This window comes from Molothrus ater, chromosome 5, assembly GCF_012460135.2.
Source record: "Molothrus ater isolate BHLD 08-10-18 breed brown headed cowbird chromosome 5, BPBGC_Mater_1.1, whole genome shotgun sequence".
Classification (NCBI taxonomy): domain Eukaryota; kingdom Metazoa; phylum Chordata; class Aves; order Passeriformes; family Icteridae; genus Molothrus; species Molothrus ater.
In genome coordinates, this window is record NC_050482.2 from 41778367 (window position 1) to 41797283 (window position 18917).

At 35.7% G+C, this 18917-nt stretch overlaps 1 protein-coding gene across 2 annotated transcripts in view; it reads right to left on the reverse strand.

The window, feature by feature from the left end:
- MGAT4C (MGAT4 family member C) overlaps window positions 1–15392 on the reverse strand; it is a 325114-nt gene extending 309722 nt beyond the window's left edge. For both annotated transcript variants that reach the window (XM_054514946.1, XM_036401628.2), the window contains exon 1: window positions 15143–15392. The gene's annotated coding sequence lies outside the window, so the exon portion shown is untranslated. The remainder of the gene's footprint in view (window positions 1–15142) is intronic.
- Window positions 15393–18917: the final 3525 nt, after the last annotated feature.

Sequence of the window (18917 nt, forward strand, 5' to 3'; positions counted from 1 at the left end):
TTTGCAGGTGAGTAAGGAGAACCTAACAAAATTTAAACATAAATGGAAAGCATACAAGAAGTGAAATCAGGGCCTGGTCACCAGAAGGAATATAAAAGGCACTTGTCCAAAAATGAAAGGGATCGTGCAAAGAAAGAAAAAGTCCACCTGGACTTGTGAACCTGCTGAGGTACATGCAGGGAAAGAGGGACTCCTCCAAATGTATCATCAGCAAAAGGAAGGTGAGGAAAAATGAAGGCCCACGATCATCTCTGCTGATTAGAGAAGAAGAACTGGTGACAAAGAACATGGGAAATGTTGAGGTATCATATGCCTTTTTCACTTTTGTCCTTGCTGGTTATATATGCCTTCAGTGATCACTGGCCAATAATAGAGGCAAAGGTTTTTTACTTCTTCATTAATGACATGGAGGATTTTTAAAAACTGTGCAGAGTGTCAAGAACGCATGAGATGGGTGCACTGCCTTACAAAGGGACCACAGAGGGACCTCAAAGCTGGGAGAAATGTGCACATTGGATCATGAAGTTCCACAAAGGAAAACACCAATGACCTGTGTGCAGGGAAGAACAACATCAGGCTCTAATACACACTGGTGGTCAGCTGGCTAAGAATCAGCTTTTCAGAGAAGGTCCTGGAAGTACTGGTGAACAAGCTGACCATGAAATACCAATGTGGCCTTGCAGCAAAGGAGTCCCAGAGCACCCTGGAATGCATTATTAAGAGTACTGCCACCAGGTTAGGTGATCCTTTCCCCCTTCGCAGCCCTGAGGAGACACACCTGGAGCATCCTGTTCTGGATTCCCCAGTCTAGGAGAGACGTGGACCTACTAGAGCAAGCCCATCAACATACCAGAAAGATAACTAAGATAATTAAGGCTTTGAAGAATCTTTCATATAAAGAGAGTCTGAGGCCTGGGTCTTTTCAGCTTGGAAAAGAGAGGCCACCTTATCCATGTTCAAGAGAGCTGTGAAGAAAGCAGAGCCAGGCTCTTTTTTGCTGTTATTTAGTGACTGGACAAGAGGCAAATACAAGACATTCCTCTAAAACATAATAAAGATATTTTCACTATGAGGGTGATCAAACACAGAAGATTTGTCATTTATTTTGTGGCATCCCCATCCCTAGAGATGATCAAAACCCAACTGGACACAGACCTCCTTAACCTACACTAGCTGGCCATGCTTTGAGAACACGAGTAGGAGCAGATGATCTGCAGATATCTTTGCCAACCTCAGTCATTCTGCAGTTCTGCAACATTGGTTCTTTGTTCTTTGTGTTTACACTCTTTTAAAGCTGTATACATGCTCAAATAATTTTATTACATAGACTCAGAGGCTTATAGATTAATTTAGGGAGGAAGGATACACAAATGACATTTGACTTAACCTCCCCAGTCAGAGCAGGGGAGGTTATATGGCTAAACTAAAGTGATTGTGCCACCAGTTCTTCAAAAGGGTCTGGAAGAAAACACAGTTATTTATCAAGGTGCCCATTTCCCTCAGGTACTCCTTCATATCATTAGTTAGAATGTGTTGTAAAATATTATGTGGCTGATTCAGTTTTATAAAAAACACAATACTTCATACAAGTATGAAGTTTCCAAATTATTGGCTTCCTGGATAGAGATATTCTTAAGAAAAGAAGTGGTTCTGTTAGTTCTTGTCCAGCATCACTTTAGCTCATTCCAAATAAGTATGTGGGATGATAAAGATAAGAAATTTTGTTTACTCTGTCCTTTATCTTAAGTCATTGAGTTATAAGAAACTACTAAACTGAACAGATAAAAGAATCAAAGCATATTTGATATTTGAAAAAGAAAGTTTCTGAAATATTTTACTTCTTCCAGAAAATCTCTCATCCAAAATACAGTGATATTTAACTAAAGAAATGGGTATCAAGAGCCTTGGTACCTTTTAACAATGTATAATATAAAATATTTATAAAATAAAGTTAGATTTTTTTTTCATTTTTACATCTTAAATAAAAAGCAAATTTTACAATACAGCTTTAAAAGCACAATCTTGCCATGGATTGATAGTATTTAGTATTTTTCATATATTACTCTTTGATTGGCCATTATAAAGATTTGGGTGAAAGCAAGGCTAGAATGTTGCTGCATCTCAAAGCTCAGCATGAATTTCAATTGTAGATTATTTCACATAGCTGTAGCTTACTGAAGTAATTTTGCCAAAGATGACTTGAAATAACACATAGGATTGTCTTCTGCTTTATTTCAAGCACTGTTTTTCTCCCATGTATATGGACAGCCTAAGAAATATAAATTGCTCCTGACAAATGGAATAGCTTTGTCTTTTTTTTTCTGTGTTATTCACCTTGTTTTTGTTCTTTCTCTATAGCCCCAGAGCTTTATGCCCTGCTGAGTGCCTGAAGCTGATAAGTTGCCTCAAGTAAGCAAAACAATTAAGCCCCAAATCAAGTTATGAATTTTCTGTCAATCACTGTTTGATACTGTGGGTGACACCTGCCTGACACCATCAGCTCTGGTTGACATGGATTTCATGTTAACATAAATCCCTTGACTCAATGATCAGATACAAAGCGATGAGTCCATCAACTCCTACACACAAAAATATTTTTTCTGCTTCAGTATGATTGTTAACATGTCTATGCTAATGACTTGGGAAGAGAAGTTGTCATTCACTGCACTATATTATTACTAGAAAGCCAGATCCTGTATTCTGATGGCTTTTGAGGAAAATGGTAACAGTTCAAGACATTACTTAGACCTACACTCAGTAAAAATAAATATTTATCATCTCCAAAATCTTTTTTGGTGAAAAAATTCTACCCTTTTGTATAGGGAATAATTCTAGGGAATTTCATCATATGAAATATGTTTCCATTTAATTTTCTGGCAAAAACTTGCCTAAATGAGCAGCATGAATTTCCTCATGGACAAATTTTTGTTTCTTTTACATTTCTGACCTGTTCAATTATGCCATATCAAATTATGGCAAATTACAGGATGTCATATCATGTTACATAGTTTACATTAAAAGTCAATTCAACTTGACACAGTATGACCAAGTAATGCAATATATCAGTTCTATAAGCACATTCTTTAAGTAATGAGATAACATTTCAGCAAACAGACCAGGGTACCTATTTAGTATTAAATATCCATCATCTGCTTCCACAACAGCGTGTGGAGCAATTGGATCTACTGAAAGGATATATTTCTGTTGTTTTCTCTGCTAATTGATTAAACAGTGCTGTGTGAGCATTCTGTCCATACTGTAAAAACTAATTTCATTAAAACACTCACTCTACATGTCAACACTCTGGGAACAGTACATATTTCATTTGATAAATCATGTGCTATTGAAACATAGAGCTTGAGTTTTGAGCAGCACAGGTCTTCATTGAAACCATGAGTGAAGCTGGTATTTCAGTAATAAAACTTCTGTTAAATGTTAAATACTCATGCAAGATTGTGGTATGAGCAAAGTGTTTTCAGGGCTAAAAATTTAAAATAAATTTTCTCAGTAAAGATATGCCAGTCAATTGTTGTAGAAATCTGTATAAAATATCTGGCAGGAGTGACCAGACTACTTGTCCCTGTCTCCCAATACCGCAAACACTAAGCAAGATGCTGATCACATTTACATTACCTCACCTCTCATGTTCTCAGGATTCACCTGGACAGCAAGGGTCCAGTAACAACATTACATCATTAAGGAGGTGTGATATATGTTTACATTAAGATTGCCATGTGAAACACAGGTACTTTTAACTTGGTTTGGTAACAGGGAGGAATTTGAGCTGTGATGTGGGACTCCGTATGAATTTGAATGGTAACCTACTCAATTTCTGGAGAGCGACCAAACCTCCATGCTACAAAATGGAGTTTCTCCTGGTTGCACTGTACTACATTAAAAAGAGAAGATGTTTCTGTCAATGAACCACTCAACAGGAGAAACCCTTACAAAGGTCAAAGGGCTTTTAGTCACTGCCCCTTTAAGCATCTGCTATAGTGAAAGGAAAGAGTGAAGAACAGACAGAATGCTAATAAAGCAGACTATTTTCAAAGCCATTATCCCACAAGTTTCTCCAATTAGATGGCTTAAATAGAAAGGAAAAATATTTCTGAAAGGCACTTTTTCTTTGATATTTTCAGTTTAGTTAGCCATATAGCCATCTGTACATCCCTTTTTGCCATATTGATAGGAGAAGCAATGTCAGGGGAAAATCTTGAGAGACAGAAGGCTGCCTAACCCAGCATCTTAGAAATTATGTTGGTGGCTGAATTATGATTCAATGAAGAAATGGGGGTATATGGAGGAGAAAGGACAACAGACAAGTGTTGCATGAAACAGACCAGTTAGAATTTCAGCAATTTTGCGCTAGAAGGTATAAATGCTTCTATATGTAAGAAATTATTTCATCCTATCCTTTGCAAAAAAAGGCTTCTAGGGAAAATGAAAACTTTTTTATCCATAAAATTATTTTTGGATCTTATTCTTGACTCCCAAAAATGTACATTGAAATATATTTCCACTTTTCAGAAAAAACATTATTTAGGCAAATAAGTATAATTTGTGTTTTACAAAATAGTCTGTTTAAGATTTTTGTAAATCATACCAGAAATCTCTGAAAAGTAAGTCTTTTAACAGTCTATTATATAAAACAGTTATCTCTCAATCTAAGAATACTAATCAGAACACAGCTAACCAGTCTTTTAATTGCTAAGTAGAGCATCTTATGTTTCAGATAGGTTGTTTAATGTTTATATGTAAAGTTTACAGAAACAAGAGGGTTGCATAGTTTTATATTTAAGATTGTTGTGAATCTTGAAACTAATTTTCAAAAGAAATTAAAATGTTCCATTTACATTTCAAAGTCACAAGATATTATTTTTCATTACCATATTACTATCTATCTATCTATCTATCTATCTATCTATCTATCTATCTATCTATCTATCTATCACAAGCATACACACAAAAAATTCTTGCCATCTAACATTAGAAGCAAGTCTATTTTGGTCACCCATTTTTGTTTGTTTCCCTTTTAAATAAGGATGGAGCCTTAGTTGAAGTAAGAAGGCAGAGGACACAAACTAACAGCTCATAAAAGATGCATAATCCTTTGTCATAGACACTGAAAATAATGCACTTTAAAATAAAGTTAGAGACATAGTACTGAACACACCAATTCTATATGGTAAATTTGTAATATGTTCTCTAAAAAGTGTAACAATTTTTTTGGATTAATAGTTCAATGACAAGGAATAAAATTTCAGGTTGTTACGTTACTTCAATTTGGCACGATGTACTGGTAAATTTCAGCAATTATGCTTTTCAATTTCTTTGCCAAACAGATTTTCTCTTTATGATGAAGTAGTGTTTTGTATTAGGTATAACTAAATCTAAATTAAAAACAAACAAACAAACAACAAAAAAATCTACACAATTGAAAACTAAAATCCTTTTTAAGGCTTTTCAAACATCTGCATGAGCCCTTGTGTATGTTTTACTTGGGTAAGATGGGTTTAATTTGAAGCTGAGAATTTTGACACACAGTACTGGCACTGAACCAAGGGTGTTTACTTGCAGATCTTGTATCTGTGCCTGGGAATGGCCTGTGCATTCTGGAGATTCTGCTACACCATTTGACAATACTGGAAAATCTAACTACCCATTACAGAGCAGGTAGAGAACCTACAGGAAATCTCAAACAGAAATTTCTGGGTATGGAACAAACTTAACATAAAGAAGATCTAGTGCTATTGAACATCTTTTTGGGACACTCACAAGAAAAGATTCACTCCCTCAGTTAAGTATGCCTGAGGTTGGGAAGTTTCAAGCTATTACAAATAAATAAATTGCCCTTATGTGTTCATAAAAATACTGGATTGGAAAAGATAACCTACAGATTTTGTTCAGGAGAATAGTCACTTACCTGCATGGAATTGTGGATTAAGTTTTTGAGCATTTTTTAAATTTTTTCCTGAGTTTGAGTCCTGACTGAGTTTGTCTACTGATTTAGCAATACAGAACTTCTTTTTCATAATAATTTCTAGGAAAGAGTTAATAGGTTTCATCTGCATGTACTTACAAGACTGCTGTTGCATAGAGAGACCAAGAATTTCTCCAAAATGACCTGGAAGTCTGCCATTCGTATACTATTAGAGATACTGTTTGCAGTACTTTTATTTTGAATAAATGCACCACATGCAGTAAGTGATCTTTATTGTCTCAAAATGTAATTGCTTGCTCTTTCAATCCATACACCCTGGCATTTTTCTCTACCAAGATCATTGTGAAACAATGCTCTATAGTGAATGTTGCCATGTGTTCAGTATTTCTGCTCACATGTTTTTCTGGGGTTCCTATCCATTTCTTTTTCTGCACTCCTTCATTTCATATGTAGAGATACTTCCAGTATGGAATTTGAACTCTTTCAGTTAATGTAAATGTTTATCAATATTTAGACAAAATCAGTGTGAGAAAGTATGTCAGTGTTATGTTTATATATCCAGGTAATTTTAATTTTAAATAAGATTTTTTCTTTCATTTATGTTTTTTATTTTTTAAATTTTTTTTAAATTTTCTTTAATAATAAACTAAATGAAGCAACTAAGATAATTATATGTACTTATATGTGATAAAATTCTGCTTTGGTATCGTCATAGAGGTGAATGGCTACATCAGGCTGGGAGATGGTCACTAGTGAGGTTTCACATGGCTCAGTTTAGGGTCAGTCCTGTTTAATGTCTTTATCTTTACCCCTCAGACTCCCTTATTGCAAAGCAGACAAAGCCAAAGTCCTTATCTGCTGCTCACAATACATTCCCTCCAGCCCTTTCATCCATGTCCTCCAGAGGCATTAAAGGACTCTCACTCCTCAAATCGTGGGGCCCAGAGCTGCACACAGTGCTCAAAGTCAGGCTGCACTGAGTGCAGTGAGATAATCACCTCTTTTTCTCAGCTGTCATGCATTGTTTGGTGAACCCTAGAATGCATTTTGTCCTCTGGGCTGTGAAGGACCACTGCTGACCAGTGTAGAACCTGCTGCTGAACAGCATCCTCATATCCCTTCCTGCAGGGCTGCTGTCCAGCCGCTCCTCTTGCAATTTATACTAGAGCCAGGCAATACTCTGTCCCAGGTGCAGAATTACAGAATTAGTCATTTTAGACTTGTTAATATTCATGCCAATATTCATAGCTGAGTGCTCTAATCTATCTAGATTCCTTCGCAAGGCAAATTCTTCAGCATCTCCTTGTTTGGTATTATCAGAAAACTTGCTAATAGTATATTAAACTTCAGCTTGTATATTGTTGAAAAATATATCAAATAGAACCATCACTAGAACTGAACCCTGAGGAACACTGCTGGTGATCACTCGTGACATCATATTTCTGCAGAGGACCTAGGAATCATTAACATAAGACGAAAGGGAACAAACAGCTTGATTTTCTGATTGAAATCATAGTTCTTAGTGTCTTAATTTTTAAAATTTATTTAGGAAAATGAATTAAATAATGAGGCCTGGGGTCCTCAAAACAGTTTTAGATCTATATATAAAGAAAGAAAATTTTATAGTCTTTTTAAGCAATGTATTATTTTATTTCATCAAGGGAAGTACAAAGTCATGTATCTGGGGAAGAGCAACCCATGCAACAATATATGACAGGACACACACAGCAGGAAAGAAGCTTGGTAGAGAAATACCAGGGGTCTTGATGGATACTGAATTAATCATGAAGCAGTAATGTGCCTTTGCCGTAAGGAGGCTCCCAGCTTGCATGAGGCAAAGCACTGTCAGTACATGGAGATAGGTAATGCCTGTGCTCTACTCGGCACTGATGAGGCCATGCCTGGAATACTGTATCCAGTTCCAGGCTCCCCAGTACAAAAGAGATACTGACAAGTTGGAGACAGTTCAGTGAAGATCTGCAAAGATGATGAAGGGACTGGACCATTTCTTCTGTGAGAAAATTCTGAGAGAAATGGGACTGTTCAGCTTGGAGTAGAGAAGCCTCAAGGCAGATTTTACTAATGTGTACAAATGCTCAAAGAGATGGTATAAATAAGATGGAGCCAGGCTCTTTTCAGTGGTGTCTACCAACAGGACCAGAGGCAATGGGCACAAGTTAAAGCACAGGAGGTATCCTCTGAGCACTGGGAGTCACTTGCTTATTGTGAGTGTGACACGAGCACTCACACAATGTTGATGTAGAGTCTCTACCCTTGCAGGTATTCAGAAGCTGACAGCACATGGTGTTGGACTTCAGTTCTAGGTCACCCCAGAGAGACTGGACCAGTTTACCTCCAAAAGTGCCTTCTCACCTCACTCATTTTCTGATTCTGTAATTCTGTTTTAGTGTATTAGGAATTCCACTCAAGACCTTTAGTCTAGATGCATGGAAAGAAAGATGGTCATGATCAAGCTAAAGATTAAGATGCAGCAACACACACTGTAAGAACAGGTTTAGTTTAGTGTGCCCAGTGCCTTTGATCTCCAGCATTGTGGAAGCCACAAACAAAGAAGAAAAAAAAAACATTAAAAAACCAACAAACCAAATAACCAATCAAATCACCAGACTCTGAAGTTCTCACAGAGGGCTGACAGATCCAAATTACAAAAAACAAGCAAAGAAGTTTTTAGAAAAACTTGCTTAAAAAAAACAACACAAGAAACAAAACCAAAACAAACAAAACAAAACAACAAGAACAACAAAAACACAACAAAAACCAAGAACAAACTACTTCACTATCAAGTATGGAGTGAAGTACTTTTATAAAACTGATCAGATCTGGGGTTTGCTCCACTAGATCAGGTAAACTGTACAGATCTTTACAACTCTTAAAGATCCTTATTGACTCAGTAGTTTGACTAATATTGCAGCAGGTGTTTTGGCGGCAAGGGAAGTATCAGAGCTCTAGGTGATTTCAACTGGCCTGTCTGGCTACCAGTCTGCTTTTCCCCCGAGAGGAACACACCAGAGAAATAAGTTCTTTTTTGAAAGTGAGTTTTTCCTCATTTTTCCTTCACTGACACTTTTTGACCGGAGGTAGGGTGTAGCAGCGTGTGGCTACAAAGATGAGATTGTGTCCAAGGAGGCCATAGCCTAAGGCAGGAGAACCAGATGAGACAAGTTTCTTCATTGTTTAGCACAGGAGTCCATTTTATTGTAGGGGAGACAAGCAAAGAGTGAAAGGCACTTTTAAGGTGAGGTTAAATGTCATGGTTGTTGTAATTTAACAGTTTACTGCTGCAAAAAAATAGGGAATTCCTCCTTCCACCTCATTACTCTGACAGCCTCAGTCTCCCTGGTATTTTGATGCTGTGATTCAGGTCTCAGATTCATCAGATCCTTATGATTCACATTACTAAACTATTGAAAAACTATTCAGTTTTTTTCTACAAAGCTATTTTTTTATCAGAGTTATTCTTACTGGCTGGAGGCCAGAGCTTCAGAGTCAAAGCCATTCCAGAAGAGGAAAGGCCTAGCATGATATTTCTTTTGATGTTGGCAAGATGCTGAAGTGGCTGCTGTTGCCTCATACTCATGCACAAAGTCATAATATTACAATAAACAATAGTAAAGCATACCATATGATGATTAACATAGATTTTATCATAGGAGGGTGGGAATCAACTGCTGAGTGGGAAAGGCCATTTATGGGAGTAATATTTCAGTAATTTCAAAGTGCTAAAAATCATCCCTAAATTCCAGAGACTGTGCTACATTATTCGCAACAGTTTATTAATATCCTTGAGAATACAGAACACAGAAAACAGAACAAAATATTTTTCCTAGTGTCTTAAAATATTTTGTGAATCTGTTTTTTCTTATTGTTGTTTGGTTGTTTGTTTGTTTTTTATTTTGCCCATTTTATCTATTCTCTATTCTTTATGACTGCAAGCAGAGAATAGATAAAATATGAACCTCTTTAATTCCTACACTGTATATGAACAAACAGGTAGGGAAAGCCTACTGGTCCCTCTATTTCTTCAAAAATAGTAGTCATAAAAAGTAAAACCTCTTAAATTTGAGTTTCTCTAACTTTTGTCATATAATATCAGAAAATTTCAACCTGAAAAATGAAAGTTGATGAAACAGGATTAGAGGGGGAGAAAGGAGGTAAATCTTCACTAAAGACAGTTAGCAACTCTTCCTTTTTTTAATAGTGTAATTTCATTTTACAGAGAATTCTTCTATTCTTCCATATAATGTTTGACACATTTAAAAACACAAACTAGAAATGCTTTTTGTTTCACACAAAAATTTGCATGCTTACCAATCTCTTTTAAAGTTAATTGCTGCTCTAAAATAGCCAAATAAGAACATTAAAAGTGTTTCAATACAAATTTTTGTGATCGCAACACACCTCAGAAGTGTCCTTCAAACTATCCATATGAAATACACATTTTACCCAAATAATGAAAGTTTTGGGCATCAAGGGCAATAAGAAGTAATCAAGGAACTCTTCACAGTTTTTGAAATACAATTTTTTCATCTGCCTTAACTTCTGATTAAGTAGTTTTCAAAATTTGAGAAGCTATGGACTGTTGAAAAGTATTGCCAGTCTTCAGCAGCAGCTGGAAAAGCAAAGCATAAGCAGTTTTATGTTCAAACAAATAATGTACCTTTCAAAGCCTTACTCACAGACACAATTTAAGATAGAAACTTCACGCTGGTGGATATTATGGGGCAACTGGAATACTTAAACATATGGAATCTGAATCCACTGTCATTTATTCCATTGCCTTCAATGAAGTGACTTGCAGAAGTGTAAGAAAGAGGAAAATTGGATATTAAATGACACTCAGAACAAGATCTATCACTATAATCTCTTCAGTAATGTTATTTATCTCTCTATGTCATACAGTAATTGTAGCGACAGCATTAAGTAAGAAAAGCAATATTGAATCCCCCTGAACAAACCAAATTTTAATTGCACCTGAAAATACATACTGCAGAAAGTTTTGCATATTTATTGACAAGAAGAAGAGACCAGCCCAAGATATTTTAGAATAACTTCTATGCTCATCAATACATAAAAGAAAGAAAAAGTGCAAGAAAAGATTAAATATATTCTTACTTTTTTAGTCATATTTACTTTCTACTGCATAGAAAGATGGAACAAGATTCAAATTTACAGTAAAAAGTTTCTTTTAAATGACCTTTGAACCGTATACTTATAGATTTTCTTGCTCTAAAATTTGGGTTTTCCAGAAAGGTAATAGGGATAGTTATTACAGATTTTCAAATGTGTTTCATAGCATTTCATTGGTGCAGAGTGGGTGGGGCACACAAACAGAAAACCCCAAATCTTTGCAAGTGTTTCAAAACAAAATGCTTTACTTAAAATATGTTAAACTAAGGTAATCATAGAACAAGAGAATTAGTGTACACTTTAAAATTAACTTAAAAATACATAATCTGAAAGATATTACCTGTAAGTCAAAATTAATTCATTTAATCACAGACTTGTCAATATTTTTGTGAGGCATGTCCCTTTCAACCGGAGTACCAGCTGCTTTACACTTTATCTATTAGGACAATATAAGTCATGAAAATTGTGCTATTATTTGATCTGAATTCTCTTAAGAGATGGAGACAAAGTAAATAAGCAGAAGTGAATTCTGGTGCCTATTTATCTTTAAAAAATTATTAGGGTATGAACGTATATATCTACTCAGGTCAAATATTAATGTTTACTAAAATTTAATATATTTTGCATAACAAAAATAATGGGCTAAAAGATACAACACAAAACTTGTGTGAGGCCTTGGACTTGTCCCTGTAGCTAGGCAAGGTAACCCACAATTTAAGGAGCTGGATCACACTTTGAGAGCATGCTGAAGCATTTCAATCAAAATAAGACAACTTGTCAAATGTGAACTAGCTTTGTATCTTCTTTCCATCACTGTTTCTTGAATTTCTTGACAATAATCAAACATGATTCTCAGGGAAAACCATCTTTTCACTCTTGTTCACTCAAAATTATGAAATTGTGTGTGTGAAAACACAGATTTTCTGTAGGTCATCAGGCTACTTAAATCTTAGCAGAATTAACATATAATTGAATATGTTCTCTAGTTAATGGCCTGTGTAAATGATACATATGAAAGAAAATACTTGATTTAATAAATGCTTAAACAGCAGCGAATCAGTCCTGAAACCTAGAAAGACATACAAAGGGAAGAAATAAATCAGGTCATAGCACATCCTAATCTTGCAAATACCCAGGTTTTGCCTGAGAACATTCATTTTGTCATTATCCATGCCCCTAGGTCTTTCTTCTTCTAAGCACTTTTCCCACAAGTTACCTGCTAGAGTTCAAAGAACAGATGATTTTAAAGAGCCATGAATTGCTTTTTTCCAAAAAATGTTCCTAGAAATATTATTTTTATCCACTGCATAGAATTATGTGTTATCACAAACATAGTGCCAAATCTAAAATAAGGAAGAAGGAAGAAGAATGACACAAATAAGAAGCTGCCTTTTTTGTATCAGTTCAGTATAATATCCTTACATTCTAGAGGCTCACTCTGGGAGAAGAACAAATACTAACCTCAAACAGATGGTATATAAGCACAAGGGAAAACCAGAAGCATTGCATAAAATGGTCAAAATTTTTCCTTTTGTTTTTATGATCTGTGTAGAACACAGCAGAACAGGAAGCAGTAGAAGCTATGGTATCAAGGAAGGAATAGAGTCAACATATAAGCTTACTTCAGCAAAATTTGGCACAGGAGATAGCCAGTGTTGGCTAAGGATTGTCGAAGAATGTAAATAAAATAGGTGTATTTGTTACATTGCTGTAAATTCTTATGCATAACTATTATTTTTTTAATGAACTTAATGTAGGAAAGAAGAAAGAACAGTAAAGGTGGAACAGGAATACTAGTGGAACCAGGAGGGGCAGAAGACTACAGACTATAAATTTAACACTATAACAAACAATTTGGGCTTCAGCTTTCTTCCCAGACTATTTTCATCCATTTATGCTATTCCACAGTTTGTAATACAGTTCTTTACAAAAATAGTCTAAAATGATATCAGAAGGCAGTAGAAATATCCACCATGAGAATGCCATAATATGTGGGTACATCAGAATTCTCTATCAAGAGAATGGGGGAGAACTATTACTGCACATCATGATAGGAAAAAGGAAAAGAAACCAAAATGCAAAGGTAAAAATGGAACATAAAGCTATTAATCTTCATTTATTTTCTATTCTTTAATATCACCCTCCCATTTAAATCTAGTTTTAGTATGTTTCATCTTGCTTTAGAGAAAAGATCAAGATACTTTTTTGTTGCTCTTGGTTACTCCCCAGTCACATATATCAGAAACAATTATATTTAAAAAGCTAGTGGTTAAAGTAGCCAAACATTTAAACATATAATAGAACCCAAAGAAGACAAAATGGAATGTGATCTGGAAAAGCTAGTTTTTCATATGAGCAATATATAATAAGAATAGCCTGTATTACCCTCTACATTGTGACATTCAGAAGTGATTGCACAAAATGCTAAAATATCCATGGATATCCAAAAACATATTATGATGCCTCTGTATGTTTAAGTGAAAAGTTTGAGAGACTGGGGAAAAGACAGCTATTGCACACATTTCCTCTAAAAAATATCTTACTGATGGTAGGACCCTCTAGGGAGAGCTCAATGGAAGCCTCTTTTCCTGAGTCTTTCTGAGGTCCATAGGAAAGGAAGTACTTTAAGGGAGTTCATTGGAAATGCAATAGAATCAATCTCTCCACTTTTTTCTTCAGCCTTTCCAAGGCACTAGCAGAAAGGAACTTTCAGGTGTTACATACAGAAGCAACATGTACTACTGTAATTTTTATTAATGCCTTGAACATACTATATTCCTTAAACAGAGGAAGATAAACATACTAGAAAATGCTCTTGTCTCACATTTACTTCTTTTAACCAATATGGGCTTTTGATACCTCCTTCATACCCCAGCTTTGTATTTATTTCTACCTTATTGCTTTCATTCAGCAGAATGTTCAAAAATATGACAAACATCTGTCTTGTGACTAAAAATCCAGTTCAGCATATCCACTGCACTATCAAGTACACCACAGACAAGCTCATACATCATTTACTCTTGGTAGCATGACAGCAGCCCAGCCAGTGCACTGGACAAGAAGCTACAGATAAGCATTTTTATTTTCTCAGGGCTTAACTCCTGCTTAGCCCTGCACCTGCCAATTTGTACTTAAGTCTCAGAGCTTGCACTCAGGTAGAGTGCCAACTTGGAAAGAAAACAAGGCCAGGACTTTAACTTAAACGTGGCAGTGCTTTTTCCATCTCTGCAGCAACTCCCGCGCTTGGAAGAGTTCAAAAATGTCTGACTGCTTCTGCAATTTAGAGATCTTTCATTTTCAGGTCAGGCTGCCTCACAAGCTACAGACATGCAGTAAGCAATTCAGATTAAGAGGAACAGGCTGGAATTCATATAAACACAGAAGTTTAAAAAGCAAGAAATTCTTTACAGATTTTATTTTTAAATCTCCAGTTCTGGTATATAGTCCTTATGCTTTTTTAAGAAGCACCTGGAGTGTGGCAGTACAGATGAAACAACAGACTTGTGTCACATATCTGTCAGAGATTTTCAGAATTAAATATTGTAACTCCCCATGTGAAAGGTTGGAACATCATAGTAAACAAGCAAATATCTAACTCCAGAATTAATCTGTAGTACTTTAAGGGGAGTTCTGCATATATCCAGGTTGGAAAATATTTTGCAAAATTAATACTCATCTATAACAAATCTAAAATCAGACATATGATTTTGCTATTGATTATTTATTGTTTCAGAAAACAGCATTCTCTGGACAGTCAGCATAAACTTGTGGCAATATTACATGCAGCACAATGGATTTTTGCTTTTTTGTTTAAAGGTTAGGGATTGGTTTTGCTTGGGGGGATTGCTGACAAAGCACTTGGCAGCAGGTACAACACATCTACAGTAAGTAGATCAGAGTATTTTACCTGCAAACATGCTGCAATAAAGTGCCATCATTCAATCAATACAGACTACTTAGTTAACATTTTTCTTAATGTATCTGGATTACCAGTTCATTAGATCATTACCTGATAAATAGTGTGGGTAATGAATTGAGAGAGTAACTACATACCTTCAGGAAGAACCTGCCCGATAACAATAATCCATTAGGAAAACTGGCAGTATCCTCTGATCTATTGCCCGCAAAGCTATGACTTGATGGAGAGTTTCATTCCCTCTGCTCAGCACTCCAGAAGAAAATCAGCACAATTTAAATATTTCTCAGGATGTGACAGCTCTCTAGATCCCTGGCTGCTTTCTTTTCCCAGGGGTTGACAATCTGGTGTTCCAGTGTGCATAGAGCAGTGAAGATGAATTGAAAAAGCTTGAGATAAATTAGGGATGGCTAAGTTAAAATTGTCTCTGCTCCCGAGTCTCTCATCTGCAGTCTGCAAGCCTATTTTGCTGTGAAAAAGCTAGATGGCAGGCTGCCTCAGTGAGTTCTTCTTAAGCGACAGGGAGCATTTTCAATGAAGAAAAATTCTCCCATTATCTAAGCTAATGTGACTGCAGCTAAATCTAGTCTTAAAAGTGTCTACTAGCATGAAATTATTCTCACTGCTGCTTTCTTTCAAGCCACAGGTTAAAAAAGAGAAAGGAAAAGAAAAAAAACCCAACAAAAAAAACCCACAATAAACCATAAAAGCACCACCCTAGATTTTTCTATGTGAAAAAAAAACCCTCAAACTTTTAAAAGTTGATAAAAGGCAACACATTTCATAACTATGCCCAAAAATACAAGTGTTGGGAATTATCACCATTTCAAAAACTTTATCTGTTTGTACTCAGTTCATTCTTCCACTATCTCTTCTTTCTATTTTGTTTTTAATACGTATCATGTTGTTGCAATTTTCTTCATTTTCAATGTTCTAAGAAAGGAAAGAGCAGTATTTTCCCCTTGTTGGCAAAAAATGAAGGGACAGCTAAAATTCTGAACAATCACCATCTTTAGCCTTAGTAGTTAATCCTAGATAATCCTCCAAATAAAAGTGATTGATATTTTGCCATACCTCTAAAAAACATTGTGTAACATTTTTTTAATTATGAGCCACTTCTCACCCTATTTCACAAAAAGAGATAGAATTGAAGTTTTCTGAATATCACTTTTGTGCCAAAGCTATTTGACAAAGTAACTAATATCTGCTGTTATGTAAAAAGTTTTTACATTGAAAACACTAGGTCAGGGGTTTTTCATTGAACATATCAAATGAAGATTTTTATCCTCTAAAACACTGGATACAATGAATAAAAAAAGATTTAATTTCAAAGAGTCGTGCTCCCTAGTAAGCAGAAATTTCTGCAAATCCTCTCTCTAGTTTCAACTGATCTAGTTTTCTGAAGCCCTAGATATATACCACTAACAACTTTCTCAGACTTGATTTCTCAATATCATGGAAATTCAGGCCCCCACCCTAAGCTCTAAATAAACAGAGATGCAGCTGAATACATATGAATTAGTGTCAGAGCATTTTGAGAATGATAGATAAATATACTGCCAAGTAAAAGATATTAACCCTGCTTCCTTCAAACAGGCATGAAGAGACTGTAAATCCATAGGACATGACTGCAGACGCCTCATTTTTTTCCCCATGCCCTGGGGTAAAACATTCACTCACATTAACAGAACTCTACCAGGTGAAGTGAAAAGGCATGATCAACACCTACAAATTTCCTTGGAGCTTAAGTTACTAAAGCCACAGCCCCACAGAGCCTCTGTGTTTTACACTGAAGGCATTATGCCCAGCCTATGTTTTTTTTTTTTTAACAGAAGCTCCTTTGGCCTGTGTCCTAATTACCACGCCTTGAAGCATATGCAAGCACTTGACAAGATCCAATTGTTCAGTACATACAATGCACCTAAATATACCCCAAAGTAACATATAATCCAAAGGGATTAAGAATTTCCCCATGCTGCCTTGCTCTAAGATTATTTAGGGTTTTGTAACACTCACACTTCTAGGTGACAGTGGCTGTGTTACAGTTCCTGTCATTAATATTTGTACATTTTACACATAAACAGATAATACCACAAGTCATAGATATACCACAGAATAATACCACAGAATCACAGAATGGTTTTGGTTGGAAGAGACTTTCAAGATCCTCTAGTCCAAACCCCTCAGCTCTAGGTGGCCCTGTTTGAGCAGGGAATTTTGTCTACGTGACCTCCAGAAATCCCTTCCAACCTCAATAATTCTGCAATTTTCACTATTGTTTAGGAACCACCAAAATCCTCAGTTCACAGTTCCAGTGATGTTCTGTTTAAATGTTTCCTAATTTTGTTAGCCTTTATTTTTCAAAACATCTTCCCTTAATTATTTTAGATTGTTAGATTCCTCTTTTCTCCTGCTCATACAATTACAGCATCTGCTGCTGAAACTAATAAAACTGCTGAGACCTCATTGTGCAGCAGCCCAGCCCTAAATTTCCCAATTTCTCATCACAATAAAGAAAAAGCTGAAAGCCACCTGCTAGCCTTAAAGACAGTGCTGGTTTGTGTGCTATTTATTAATTTTAGAATAACTCATGTCTCCCTGCTCTCAGCGTCTACTGCTTCAGCCAGCGCCATCAGTGCCAATCTGCCTCATTTCTTGGAGCCTCAGCAACTTGGGTCAAACAGCAATACCAATGTCTCAAGTTTTTATTCATAAAAATCTACTATCTTGAACAAATTAAAAATATATAATAATTGTCATTCACTATTTCTAGTGGTATTGTTATTTTAGAAGGTATGATTCATTCATATTCACTGGTTTGAATAATTAACATTGGCATGTCAGCTTCTAGGAGGTTTCTGATGAATTTTGGGGAGTGACATGGAAGGAAATAGAAAACCAAATTAGCAGCAAAACACAGTAATCCAAAACGCCTCAGTAAAATTCTGACCTTTGACTACATATTCTTCTCAGCTTCCTTTTTTTTTAGCATCAGATGAAGAAAGGGAGAATGTAACAATTTTTTTTTTCCCAGGAAAAAAGGCTTAATAATCCTTGAGGATGTTTAGGGATTTGGTCCAAGACACCCAGCAAAGCATACTCACTTGGTTTGCAGAGTATTAGAACAAGACATAGATTCACAAGAATTTCTCAGACATTTCCAGGACAAAAATTTATAGGACTTGGTTTATTATTTGGTTAATTATTTTGGATTGGTTTAGTTTTGATGGGGTTTATTTTTGTTTGCTTGCTTGTTGTTTGGGTTTTTTTCCTTTCCAAGTCATCTACTGGAAGTTATCTAGTTTAATATATTTTTGGAATCAATCAGAGAGACCCAGATGGAAGCAGAGGTGACATTGTTGGCTTAGCATGCTAGATATTTTTGGTGTGCTGTAATGCAGTTATGAAAACTTGTTTCAATACCTCAAAAGACAGCAAGATCCCAATGAGCAGTGGGTGAAAAAGGTGATGGTGGAGTGGTACATATTGTAACACTGCGACAGAATTTGTAATTGTGGTAAGAGTACTTTAACCTGGGTACCTCAAAATTTTAGGAAAGTTGATTTCTATAAACCACAGTTATATACTGTGCCTATTTAATTTTTAAACTTACATAGTAGCATGACTTCCACAGTTACAAGGCAGATTTCTATAGAATATTGAAACCTCTTCTATATAATAGGACGCACCAAAATATATATATTTGGCTAAATCTTTAAAATGACTAGTCTCCTGCAATTGGTGATTCTTACTAAGTAAAGGAACTCAATCTACTTAAATGTTTGTATTACCTGTTTCTCTGTCATTCTTCACTGCAGACAAAATACTGGTTCATAAATTCAGAATATATTCTCCTAGCTTTACCCTGACTGTCTTGCATTGAATTTCATAAGAGAGAAAAACTTCTAATGG